The sequence below is a fragment of the Bacillus rossius genome, chromosome 1, assembly GCF_032445375.1.
Source record: "Bacillus rossius redtenbacheri isolate Brsri chromosome 1, Brsri_v3, whole genome shotgun sequence".
In the NCBI taxonomy this organism is placed as follows: domain Eukaryota; kingdom Metazoa; phylum Arthropoda; class Insecta; order Phasmatodea; family Bacillidae; genus Bacillus; species Bacillus rossius.
The window spans coordinates 327,184,354-327,198,693 of NC_086330.1; the positions used below are offsets into that span (position 1 = coordinate 327,184,354).

The 14,340-nt window shown below is 35.6% G+C and overlaps 1 protein-coding gene across 1 annotated transcript in view; it reads left to right on the top strand.

The window, feature by feature from the left end:
- The first annotated feature begins 319 nt into the window (after positions 1 to 319).
- Positions 320 to 14,340, top strand: part of LOC134528009 (glutathione peroxidase-like) — a 62,871-nt gene continuing 48,850 nt past the window's right edge. Inside the window, exon 1 of the mRNA XM_063361168.1 lies at positions 320 to 431. The gene's annotated coding sequence lies outside the window, so the exon portion shown is untranslated. The remainder of the gene's footprint in view (positions 432 to 14,340) is intronic.

Below are 14,340 nucleotides of genomic sequence, written 5' to 3' on the forward strand. Positions count from 1 at the left end.
ACCGGCAGTAATTATAAAACCTGAGCGAGCTAAAAGCGCCGGCAGTGGCAGTTTTGCGAACCCAAAAAAATTCAACGGCCGGAATACACCCGAACGCAAGTTTCAACGAACGATTGATGGCGGACGACAGGATGTGCCGAAGCACAGGAATGCCGTATTACAGTCCCATGAGTTGGAACCACAGCAGCGATGCCCGCGATCCGGTGAACGTTCGTCCCGAAGCGCAGCGCATGCGCGGGCTTGCTTGTTCCACATTGTTGCTGGTGGAGGGGGGACAGATAAGGCCTGGTGGCCTTGTGACGTCACGGCGCCCGGCAGCACAACAGGACAGGCCCACGTGGTCGGCCCCGAGTCAGTCAGTCCGCGACAGCCGCACGAGTTGGTCGTGTTTCCCCTCTCGGCGCCCGGACAAGAGCTCTCAGCGGACACAGGTGGGTGAGGGACTTGTGTCCCACCTCCATCACTTCGTGCGTATTCCCCGCGATCTAACTAATATCTAATTTATTTTCCTTTTGACTGCCGGCCAGTTATTTGCTTTATTTTTCCTTTATTTTTCCTTTTTGACTGCTGGTCTATAATTGACGTTTATTTGGTTTCCTTTTTGTTTCTGGCCAGTAATTGGCGCTCGTGTGTAATCGACTAATTACTGGCAAGCACTACATTTTATGTAAACAATAATTTCACACAATAGGAATAAAAGCAAATAAAGGAAAAAAGTAAAGAAAAAATCAGCAATAACTTATTGATTTAGTACAATTTTTTGGACATTTGCAGGTTTGCATTGTTCGTCATGGGAAAAAATCAAGATGCAAAATAATAAATAGAAATTAAAAACATTAAACCACAGAGAACCAGACTAAATCAGTTGATGTCGAACAGATGGACCCAACGATGTACCTACACAGGTATTATGGACAGCACAACGACGAAAGCACAGACGAACACATTTAAAACTTAAAATATCAGACAGCACAAGAATTATGTGGAAGGAATTTAGCCATAAAAATAATAAAAGCATAGACGAATACAATAGGTTTCCTATGGCAAAACAGTTTTAGTTTTTACCATTGAATGTTTTGTCATAGCAAACGTATTGTGTTAGTGGTTTTGTTGTCCATAATACATTTTTTTTTTCGCCATCGTTATGTTCGTATGTTTTGCTTAGTTGTCCAAGTTATTTTTGTCTGCATTTACTGTTATTGTTTGAAACTGTCTCGTCATTGTGTCCCACTGTGTTCGTCTGTGCAGTTTTTTTTACATGACTAAATTCCTTTCACTGATTTCAAGTGCTGTCTGATATTTTAAGTTAGAATGTGTGCATATGTGCTGTCGTCGTTGTGTTGTCCATAATCCTCGTTAGTTTCATTTTTGGGTCCATCTGTTCGACATCAGGTGATTTAGGCTTGGTCTCTGTGGGTTTATGAATTAATTTTTATTTCTTACTAGCGACCCTCCCCGGCTTTGCATGGGTGCAATATTCTAATAAAGAAAATGAGACGAATATTTAGGAAAACATGAGCATAATTTTTGATTATTTTTTTATTTATTTAAATGGTCATAAGTATGTCACAAATGAACATATTCTCTTCTCTAATCTCTCGTCCTTTTGATTCTTTCTTCCTATTCTAAGCAGAGGAATATTTATAAAGAGACATTGTACCTATTGAAAAAACAGGATAATTCTTGTATTGAAAATGAGAATTGCAATTGATTGCAGAATTCAATTTATTTTTTATTTTTTAATTAATCGTCCCCTGAGATCTTATCTATCCATGTCACGTCTAAGACTTCACGTTCAATGGAGGATTCTCTGGCTCTCTGTGACATATGTCTATCTCGGTCAAGACTAAGACGTAACTCACGTTTAATAGACGTTTATTTATATCTTCTCATACAATTACTTTCTCGTCTATTAGACAACCTGATGTAATTTTCTTCGGTTTCATCATTAAGATGTAAACGTTTACTGCTTGCCTCTCTGGTACTAAGGCCTATATTTGGACGACTTCTGCGTGGCATTATTACATAAGAAAAAATAATAACTTTAAAATTAGAAGAAATTCAGTTTTATCAATGAAAAAAATCAAAAATTATGAACTTAAACCCACAAATAATCAACATTACCTCTCATAAATGAACCTGACATTTTAAGAAATTAACTACGTAAATAAACAAAAGAAAAAAAAACATAAACTCAACTTAACTACCTACTAAAAAATAGCTAATTCTCGCAATATGCACAACACAGTAAAGTTAAAATTTTCTTGAAAAATAAAAATAAAATAAAATCATAAACAATAACTTTAAAATTAGAATAAATTAGTTTTTACACTTGAAAAAAAAAAGAATTTATATCCACAAATAATCAACATTCACTACGTAAATAAATAAACAAAGAAAAACAAACCCAACTACATACTAAAAAAGAGCCAATACTCTGATTATGTACAATAGGGCAATATATATATATATAAACAAAATAAGAATTCATGTTATATTTACTAATCGTTATTTGCTATAGGGTGAGGCGCTGCTTTATTGACAAAACAGCGTTATTGTTCAGACATTTTGTACAACATATGTACACATTATATTGTTATGTGCGAGCTAGGAGGCAAGGCCACGGCGCGTGCAAGGTATTAGAGCGGACCTTCCAGCGAGTCTACGGGCGCTTACGTCACGCATGCCACGGGTGCCCGGCCGGATTACAAGGGTCTGGCTAACCATTCCCCATCCGCTCCCTCGTCCCGCCACGGACTATTGTCACTGAAACTTCAAGTGGCCTGTAGGCCAGTAAAATAAAGGTTTCGGTGACGAATAATTAGAGGAAAGCTGGAATCTGTTTTAATCGACGAAGTTCATTCGTAGTAAGAGTATCCTAAGTTTGCCCCGATTTACGAGTGGAGCGTTGGCCGCCATTTCGATAAAACTGTAGATTTTTTCATTTTTTCCTGATTTTTCTCAAATTATCCGAAAACGAATAATCCAATCAAAAAAATTGTTCCGAAGATAAATGTAGCTTATTAAATTACGATTCGAAAGAGTAAAATATACATTGAAATGAGTTATTTTGTAACTTAATTAAAACTTTTTGAAAACCACCTTTTAAAAAGTATTTTCTAAATATTTAATTTTTTTGTTTTATTACTAGCAATATATCCGAAATAGCCCATTCTAACCGAAAAAGTAATGAAATAAAAGTTGAACATTTTATTATGCTTTTTACGAACACTGAGTTTTATTTAGTACACATACATTTGTATATATAAATCAATAATTTGAGCCACCATTGCAAAAAGGTTATGTTGTGAGAAATCTTTCTTTTCGAGTAGATTATTTTTGATAAGCTGATATTTATTTGGTCAAACATAACATTTACCATCTAATTTGATTTGGTAGGAAACGCAAACTTTATACAACATAGAATTAAAAACACTTTAAAAATGATCACACATGCTAAACCACTTAAGTGATATAAACTTTTATTTTACTACATCTGTTGTATTGAGAATAAGAAATGGTTTTGTGACTTAATAAATATACATTAATCACTGAAAATAAGGTAATCATAATCAATGGAAGGCTGGGTGCCGACAAAGGTAAAAAATAAAATAAATGTTTCCTAATCCGAAATAATTTTGACAATCGAAAAAGTTTTATCGTTACTAAAATTTAAGGAATAATATACATACTTATTCGTTTACACACGATACATACAATCCATTGAAAGTTTTAGCACTTAAAAATTATCATACATGATGGATTTATTGGATACTCGTAACATACATACTACCGAAAATATAGAAACACAGGGATTAATAACAGCATTAAAATGTTTTACCAGTAACTTTATAAATAAATACAACATAGTGATTATCAAATATAACATTATAATAAAACAAAAAGCTAGAAACTGGTTCTATAAAATATATACAATATAATGTACAATGGCTTTATCAGTATCATGACAACATTATCAAAAACTTGTTCATATCAATTAGCACTGTGCATTCGTGGAGAATTAAACAGTTTCTCTTTAAATAATAGCGATTCAAAATAAAATATTTATAACACAGAGTATACAATAAACACATATGATAATGATTTAAAGACTGGCCAGTTAACTCGACACTCAGAATATATGACATATTATTACTTACATAACCACACATGTGATTTAAACAAAACACAAATGATATGTTTACATATTTTCAAAATAATATCACATCAGAAGGGAATTCGTAATACATGGTGCCTCTAACTCTGTAGATTTACCAATCTACCTTCTCATCTTAAATCAAATCATTCAGCAGTGCATCTATGATAATCAAGAGACATTTCATTATCATTTATATTGTACAGTTATAACAAACAATTTTTACAAACAAAACAGTACATAACATGTGAGCTAATAAATCACTTTTTAAGTACATAATACACACACTTATGTTTTCTTTCTTTTAGAACAAGGTAATTCAGGCGGCTGCTCTAAGGTCTCATTCTCATAGTCTGATAAACACTTGTCTTCTTGGAGGTCTACATGCTCTTCGTTGCAGACGAAGTTTGGTTGAACAATGTCGTCTACTGGGGAATTAGCACACGATAGGCCTTTGCAATTCTTGCAGATCGTTGTACATTTCAAATTACTTTTTCGGCAAGAGCAGACTCCATGACAGCCTTTGGCACACCTGCAAGACACAGTTTTGAGGAGCTCTTCGGGGGCTGCAACTCTATTTGTTGTAGCAGGGACTAGACCATGTTTGGATGTCTTCCAGCCCCATAGCAGTGGATCGGTGTGGTTGTTGCTCCACAGTTGCACTTGCAAATATGTTCTCAGGGAATACTGGCGAGCAGCTGCTGGAGTTGGAGGCAAAGAAGCGAGGTTAAATTCATTTCTTTGTAGCGATTTCTGAAACATCTTGTAGCGTATTTCATCTAGTGGTATATCACTACGTCCAGAGTAGATTGCCGCAATGAATTTCAGTCCTGCCACATCAACCTCATCTGCAGTAGTTTCGGCTTTGTTTAACATCCTTACAGCTTCTTGCAACTGGCTCTCTTTCTCCAGCACCTTAACGAATTTCAGTTTCCCTTTTCTGAAAAGAGCTGATGTAGTGTCGCAACCACTGAATGCATGAAGGAATAGGATATTATCCTTAGCAGGTTCGGATGAATTGAAATTGCGTGCATTGCTATGTTGACCCTTTCCTGGCTTCAATAAATATATGTTGGGGGAGTCTGGAGCTAATGCTGTCAAAATCACCAACAGGTCAGTGTCTTCCCCCACAATAACCACACAATCAGCATGCTGGGTGGGTCACAATTAGAGTGTCAGCATCCTCCTTCGTCTGCTTTACAACAAACTGCTCAGCTTTAAATTTCTCAGTCAACATGGAGATGACGATTCTTGTTATGTTCATTTGATAGAAATAATTCTTGTGGCATTGTCACCGACATTGTCTCATCAAACATAACTTTTGCTGCTGTCAGCTTATTGCCTCTTCGAAGTCGTTCCGCTGATTTTATACCCTTCGCACTTGTTTCATCTAGATATCCATCGAAAACAATGGTTGCACCTTGTTCAAAGTAATGTTTAACATACTCGACATATTTATTTAATATTGACGAAAAGGGTTCTCGGGCCTGCCACAACACACGGTGTAAGAGGTAGCCTCCATCTATGACGTAAGCAGAGTTACTCATATCAATTGAATCCTTTTCAGGAGTAAACAGGTCGTAGAATGCTGATTTGCGTGTTTTACCAACTTCGTCAAATAAGGACAACTGATACGGAGCCAGCTCAAATTGAAAGCATTGTTTCAGTTGTTCATTTGATTTTTTATGAAACGAAATTTTTCGGAAAATCGTATCAGGGTTGACAATCATCCTCGAAATGCTGGAATTTCCGGCTTCATAAGCTAGGTGGCAGTTAATCTTCTCTTCTCCTGTCAGTCCACTACATATGGACATTACTTCTTCCTTAACTGGGAATGGATCATGAGAGGTAAACCAGTTCAGCAATTTCTGTACATCAATGTCGTCTCTTAATATACGTGATGCCCTGGCATCAACATGCTGCTCAGTTGTCGCAAATGACACTCCACAGAATGTTTAAATTTGGTCTAAAATCTCAATAGTAGCAGGCATTGAAGAGATCCACTTTGCCAGAGTACTGTCTGTAATACCTCTTACTTGTAGGCTACATGTAAATGGTTTTCATATTCATAACTTAATGAATATCTAATAAAATCAAATGTTTCATATATTTGATTTTAACCTACATATTTACGATGAATAAATGCAAGCATTCTACTGAATTATCTATAAGTAAAAAAAAACCACAATCATTCACACCTCAACATGTAAAATCGCATATACATGTTAATGTAAAAAATTATTAAAATAATTAGGTTTTGCTAAATATTGGAATAAATTTCCTATAAATGATGTACCCCATTTTTTTTGCTTAATTATGAGCCACTTCAGAGATGTTGAACGTGCAAAACCGATATATTTGGAATTTCCCACAAATCTAAATAAATGAGTAATTTTCAAATTGTCTTCTAAAGAAAACGTAATACCCCTTTTCGTATATATAGTATTCATTTGAAGCGAAATTCAACTATCTAAATTTAACATCTTTACATACTTTTTGATTGGTCGCTTCGTTTTGGAGAAATTTGAGAAAAACCTCAAAAACAAACAAAAATATTCAGTTTTTTCAAAATGGCGGATGAAGCTTCACTCGGAAATTGGGGCAAACCTAATGTGATCATACTAGGGGTATGCTGAATACATTAAAACAGTTTCCAGCTTTCCTCTAATTATTCGTCAGCACTGTCTTTTTTTAGTCTAATTTTACTGGCCTATGGGGATTTTTCGGTTTTCCCGAGGTCGCCGCGCGGAGTGTGAGCGAATAAACGCCGCCTTTCTGGACTTTTCGGGAGTCGGGTCGACCCAGGATAACGCTCACGTCCCTTCGAGAAGGACACCGCGGGGATATAAGTGACTGCGCCGGCCTCCGCGGGAGGGCCCAGAGTTCGGAGAGTTCCGCGAGTGAAGGGAAATTGTGACATCGGCGAATTAAAAATTTACGTTCTCGCAACCACCGAAATACCTTAGCCTTTTAAAATAAATTGAAATGAAATCCTGAGTGGTTGAAAGCCGCGTTTTCTATACAAAATCACGACGTAATAGCAATATTTACTACAATAAAAGTTACAGATCGTCCTGGGAAACCATTTCCAATTTTGTATTTTGATGTGTTTTTTACTGGCACCATAAGTAAAAAAAAATATTTTACTGCTATTATGGATGAACAATGGCCAAATAAATATTTATCAGAGATACCTATTTTGCGTTCCAAAAAAAAAAATTACAAAATTTAATTGTAATTATTTATATTTGGTTTTTTACTGTCTGAAGTGTTTTAGTCCTACACACATTAAAACCTTGAATGTTTTCTTTTATATCCTTTATTGGGAGGGGAGAATGGTTTTCCCCCCATTTTTAAGTAAAAAAATTAAAACATATAAATTTCTGAAAATTTGACCATTCCCAAGGTCGTTTATTGAAATAAACTTGTTACGAGATAGAAACACTGTGCCATCTATGAGCAGTCATAATATTGAGGTTTCAAAAAAATATCTGAGCGTGTATTTTAGTACGTATGTATCTAAATCTATATATATATATGCAAATTGTTTTTCAACTAAAATTCTGGATGTGAATCAAGCCTAGTTTTTGCACTCGCCGCTAGAATTCGCTGCTTGAGCAGGTACCTTGACTATCTAATCATACGATTTGCAGAGCGAACTTAAAAACTTTATAATTAAATGGCTCCCATAAAAGAGAAAATGTCTTGATAAATACTATACCCCCACTTTAGACCTGATCTTTTATATGGAATTTTATTAAAATACTAACAATTTTATTAAATTTAACAGTTAATGCTATTAAGTTTCCCTTGATCTTTTTAAAATTTGGTTCGCGACATCCGACACCGATGGTAGCACCGTGGTTACTCATTTCCGTTCCATGTGACTTCCGCTTTTAAAATGGATACGCCTTTAAATATATGTAGGTCTGTATCGTTCAGTAATTTAAATCGAATCGGCTTTTCTGAAGAAACTGTCAAATGTATTATCTTCAAATGATGATTTAACTGAGCATCTTAGTTTCTTACGTTTGATGCTGGAATGTTCCGGGTGCTTTTTTTTTTTTTTTACCAAGTTTCTGTGAACAACGTCATCAAAGCGGGTTTCTTCCAACTAGGAACAAAAAAATTCTTGTACAATTTTTCCCGATAAGTAGAGACCAGGAAAAATCGCGGATTAATTTCGTGATAAGCTAAAACTAAAATACTTCTACATTTAGGCTAATTTTGTACTGGCTAAAAGTTTGTCTGAAGGATTTTGGGCCAGTGAGATACCATCAACCATAGTAGCATCGAATCATAAGGCTATCCAGTCGAGACGTCTCACTAGTTAGTAGCCGATGAAAATGTGGCATTTTCTCGAGTAAGCAGAGGATAGTGGAAGCTATCCTGGAGGTCAACGAATCCGCCAATTTTCCAGTCCCTACTCATAAGTAGAGACCTGCAAAATTCGCGGTTTCGATGGCCTTCAGGGTAGACTGCACATACCCCTGTACACTCGGGCAAATAACGCAAGTTCATTGGCTGCCGACTTGTAAGTCGTCTCAGATGGTTAGTCTGTGATTCGATCCTTCTTTGGTTGAGGGTTTATAACTGGTTTAGATTCGTCCAGATGAACAGTAAGCCACAAGCAAAGTTATCTAAAAGGTATATGTGTTTGAATTCTAGCCTATCACCGAATGAATCCGCAAATTTTGCAGGTCTCTACTCATAAGTAATTTTTATTAATGTAGTGGCGCCTAAGCAAATACTTTCCAATAACTGCAAAATATATTTTCTCATATATTATTGTCACAAAAATGTGAACATCTATGATGCTCCTTACTACTTGACTTTGGGATCGAAAAGAAAATCTATTAATCACGCAGGATATAACTAATTCTAACTTCCTACCCTGATTGCTCTTCGAGCTAGATTAATAACGGGACAAACTTAGATTCTCAAGTAACAAACACGCGGATGCCAGCCATATCTGAACGTTACAAACGGATACCAACTCTCCATGTGTAATCTATGTATCTATATACATAGGTTTGTCGTCTGTTACACAACTTAAAAGTTTTATTCCGAGCGTTATAAAATTTTGCACATCTGACCTTCGGAACAAGAAAAAGGTCATTCATTCAAAATGGCGGCCATGACATCCTAATGGTTGACGCTATGACGTCGGCGGCTTAGGGCGGCTTGTCGATAGGTAATTTAAGTCTCTTTGGGGACATTTTCAGCCTCTGACATTTATTGGTAAATAAAACGGGATATCCCACAAAAAGGGTATTTTTCATTCGAAATAATATATTTAATTTTTATAATTGTTTGCAATTTTCTGGCAGAATATTTTTCCTAAAAACTAGATTTCCGTTCGAATTTTGGTGAATGTTTAGCCATTTTCGGCCAATTTTAAACCTTTTTTCATCATGGAGCATTGTAAAAGAAATATTTTAACAACACATCAGGAAGGAACTAGCGTTAAATTTGACTTTAACAAAAAAAAGGTTTTGATATCCAAAATTAAGAAAGAGGAAATGCATTATAATTTTCATTTTAACTAATGACGTGACCAAGGTGGCTTAGAACGTCATTGGCCAGTCTGCGATTCAAACGTCACGTAGCTCCGGCACATCTTTGAGTAGATTCCTCGCTAGGCCTAAAATAATTGCGTCAACTATTTTTCTTTAAATTTCATAACATTTAGCTTCAGCTGTATGCAATATGGTTGCGAATGTAATAATTATTTTTATTTGAGCCGAGAACTAACGGATATAAACAACCTGTGTCAACACCAGGAAAAAAAACCTAAAGTATCTCACTAAAGTATATAATATAATACTGAAAGATAAAAATGGGGTCTTTCCAAAGTGGGAGCAGCCAAGTTTTGAAGTGGAGGAAGAAGACTGAAACGCCTATTCACAGTGGCGGATTTAGAGGGTTGGGCATGGGAGCAATTGCACCCCCCCCCCCCCCTAGAAATGTAAAGTAGGCACTGGGTAATACGACTTCTGAAGTAATAAACAGGTATTATACTAAGCCCCGCCCATAAGTCAATCCTGAGCACGCCCCTGCCTATTGAATGTCATTCACACTGATGCACATAATTGCGCTACTCTTGTCTATCAAGAAAGTACTGCAATTGCTGATGGACAAAAGGAAATGATTAGGTAGCCTACTGCGCAACTATAAACAGACAAAATCGCATGTCTATGCGTCTCCCATAGCTAATGGAAAACTTGAGACTTCAAGCACAATGTTTTGTAGAAAAGTGAGTGTAAATCTGGTTTGCCTCGAATCATTTTTCATTCTGGTCCACGTGCTTATTGAGTCTCCGTGTTCAGTCAGTGCTTGTGCTTTCGTTTTATGATTTTTTTCAACAAAAAAATAGGTACTTTAAAATGTGACCTGTGAGTCTCCAAATTAAATATAGGATTCATAGTACGTCGTTTCTATTTTACGTAACTTTGAGTGAACATGTAAACAAATTTTTTAAAAGAGCGGAATCGAAGTCAAATTATGTAACCTTATGGAATATTTTAGTTATATTTATTCAAGAGCTACATTTTTTTATTGAAGAGCATGTTCCCAAACGCAGGTCACTGTTACAAGACTATCGTGTCCATGAACGTCTTCTTTATCTGTTCAGATCATCAAAAATAATCACTGCGGTAGGGGCGGACTTGCCTGAGACTTTAATTGTAGACGCGTGATAACGTCCATGAATTTTTTCTCACGGCTTTAACAAGTAGCGCCGTTGTGCGAGATGGCTTAGCCACTCGTCCTTCCGAGTACACTTCGTGAGGACGAGAAAGTGGTTATTCGAAAGTTAGAAGTTGTGGATCTTACGTCACCCGGTGACGCCCGGAAAGGCTGCGCGACCTCCACTGCGTATAGTGCGCTGCAAACCACTTGAATACTAATTCCAGGGTCTTGAGGCTCTGTCTCACGCGCCATGTTGAATATTTCTTCATTACTTCACACCATTTATATTACACTTAGTGAATATCTGTTGCAAATAGTTGTGATTAAAACAACTAATTTAAGTAGGATTGTGTAGAAATGTACAGAAATAGCCATAAAATAATAATAATGAGAATGTGACAAAAAATTCATTGAAACGTGTGGTACTGAGACTTAAAACATCAGTCCACGACTTAAAATAGGCTAAACATTGTGATCTTCTTGGCTCCCGACGTAGCAGATTTACACGTGTTTATAAATAATTTATTTCATAATTAGTGGTTGATGCATTAGAAGCACACATCAACCGAAAGTGTATTCTCGGAATTCAACATGTGAGGTGTTAGAAAACAGTACGTTCCGTTTTTTGAACACAGAAAGAATTCTCGGTACTTTTACAATACATGCCTATGGAAACCAGATGCCAAGCAATAGGTAGTTTGTAATACTGCAAGAAAGATGATGTAACTTTATACAACACATGGCTATTATTATTTTTTCACATATTAAATACTATTTTCAAGACGATACTGAGTATTTCTTACGAATATTGGCGCATAAATTTTTATTTTTATTGATGTTTCATTCATATATAACGTATTTTTAACCCATTGAAAATATAGCTAATAAATAGAATATTCAATCATTTGACTTAGTGTTCTATCACTCTAGTATCTAGTATATAATAGGGGCTACTGAAACAGGAGGAGTGTTGTGCTTGGGGCCGACCGCCATCTTGGATTGTGACGTCATGACGGCCATATTGAATGACTTTGATCTTAACCTTTGACCTTCAACGTCATCTTGAATTCCGCCATTTTAAAATCAATTGTCCCACTCCACAAATGTTGCAATTTTCGTTACGGTTTCCAACTTGAATACCAATTACATGTCTGCCATCTTCGACCTGAAGTCACAACCACTTTTTATATTGTGACGACACTGCCACCATATGGTTGTCTGCTGGATGCTGCCATCTTGAATGATGTCACGAACACCATTTTGGTTTTTCTGTTCTGCTGGAGGCCTCCATCTTAGATACGTACATATTTGTTTCTGCTGTTTGTTCCTGTCTCATTAACGTAAGCTCGATGGTCCATTAGTTGCCAATGTTGTTGTGGTCCTTATCGACACCATAAATTTAATTTTCTATACAAAATACAAAGAAAACCGAGGTGATTGGAACCATGACAGCTCGGACCTCTGGGTTAAAAAGACATACGCCTTTGATCGCACGGACATTGAACCATTTACCAGATTGACAATTAAATAAGGTATATACAAAGTTAACACAAATATTCGGACTTGTAATTTTTTTTATTTGAATGGATAATAGCATCACCTGCTAGAGATGCAGCCATATTTATTTTCAATACTTGCTGCCAGGAGCGCTAGTTAACACACAAAGCTTGCTAGCGAGCGCTTCCACCATCTTGTTTTCAGTAATCGATACAAGGAAAACTAGTGTCATGTAGTACACATGTCATATGCTAGATTGTGTTGCCACCATATATGTTGCCACCATATATGTTTAATTTTTACTTGCTAGAGTGCAGTAGTATTTATTGCAATGGCGTCCGCCATTTATCTTCTGTCTCGGCCACCATCTTGAAAATCCGTAGTTATTATGCTAGAATTTCGGGAAAAATTCCAAAATTCTTCAAAAAATCACTCATTAAAGTATTGAATGATGCGATCGATTCATGTCGTAGGTGTGATCCTTTACTGATGCAAAAGTTATTTTCAGATAAAAAAATATTCATTCAATTTAATAAAGTGAACATCCTAAATGCGGCTTTCATGTTTCATCTACCAGCCTTCAGTAAGCAATGATGATGACATAATGGACAAAATATTGGAAATTCGTAATTATTGACCTAGAATTTCGGACAAAATTTCAAAAATCGTCAAAAAACACTCAATAAATAATGATTAACACAATCGATGCCATACTACGTTCGATCCTTGACTGATGCAAAAAAGATAATTTTTTAAAACTTAGGCCTACGGTTAAAGTGACAGGTTCGAGAAAAAAAATACAAATAAAAAATATTGGAAATTTCTACTCTACTGCAAGGAAAAAAAAAAAAAAACGAAATTTACAAGGCGAAGCTAGTCCTTTACATGAATTGACATGTGTTTTCAGGGCATTTCCATAGCCATATGTTGTTAAAAGTTGCAATAACTTTCTTGAAGTACCACAAACTATTTTTTGGCAACTGGTTTTAAAAGGAATTTTTTTTGCAAAAGTACAGAAAATTATTTATCTGAGTAGTTTCCAAACCGTGAGTCAAAAGCATTCAGCGCTCAGCAAGTACCTGGCAAAAACAGGAAACGCTTCAGGGAACTGCAAGCTATTCAAATTTCACCTTTTACAGCTTCGCTGATAAGCGATAACGAGTTCATACATCGCGCGCTACCTGACACGCCGATCCGGTCTCTTTAATGGTATGCGTTTTGTAGGACTCTTTTAGTCTTGCATACCTTTTAAAGAGACTTAACTTTCACAAAACGAAAAAAATAAATATATATATTGTCAGTATTTTTTTAATAATTACCATAGGTTAACCGTTTTTGGGGCTTGTAAATAAGGAAAATGAAATGAATTGCATAGTTGATAGATTTTTAATGTTAAAGGTAATGCTACTGTCTAGTTAATGATATGATTTTATTTTATTTAGAAAAATATTATTTTGATACACAAGTAAAACAATATAACTCTTTATGTAAGAAATTATACACATATAATAAGTTTATTTATTTCTTATTAACACTCATCAAGACGTTAAAAGTATGACTTTTAACAGTTTATTATGCAAATTGTATTCCCGATTTATTTTTAAATTTATGATTTCCAAGCCTTTTTAAATTTCAAAGAATTAACATTTTCATTTCAGTAGTAAATTATGGCCTCAAATGGGACGCACCCTTTTAACGATAAACTTTTCTCCGGCTAGACTACACGTCAACTGCACAAAGAATGAGGAACAAGTTTTTCCAGAACTTATGTCACTTTAGGTAGAACTGTTGGTGGGACACGTTTATTTGACATACTATCACATGTTTGAAAACGAATTAGATTATAACAATATTATATGTAGAATATTAGATGCAAAGCATATCTAAACTGGTCAGTTGGTGACACTGAAATATTATTGTACTCATATACTTTGGTTGTGTACAATATCAATGTGAGCGTAGGTTTCTATGGATATGCGAAAAATGTTTATGAAAAA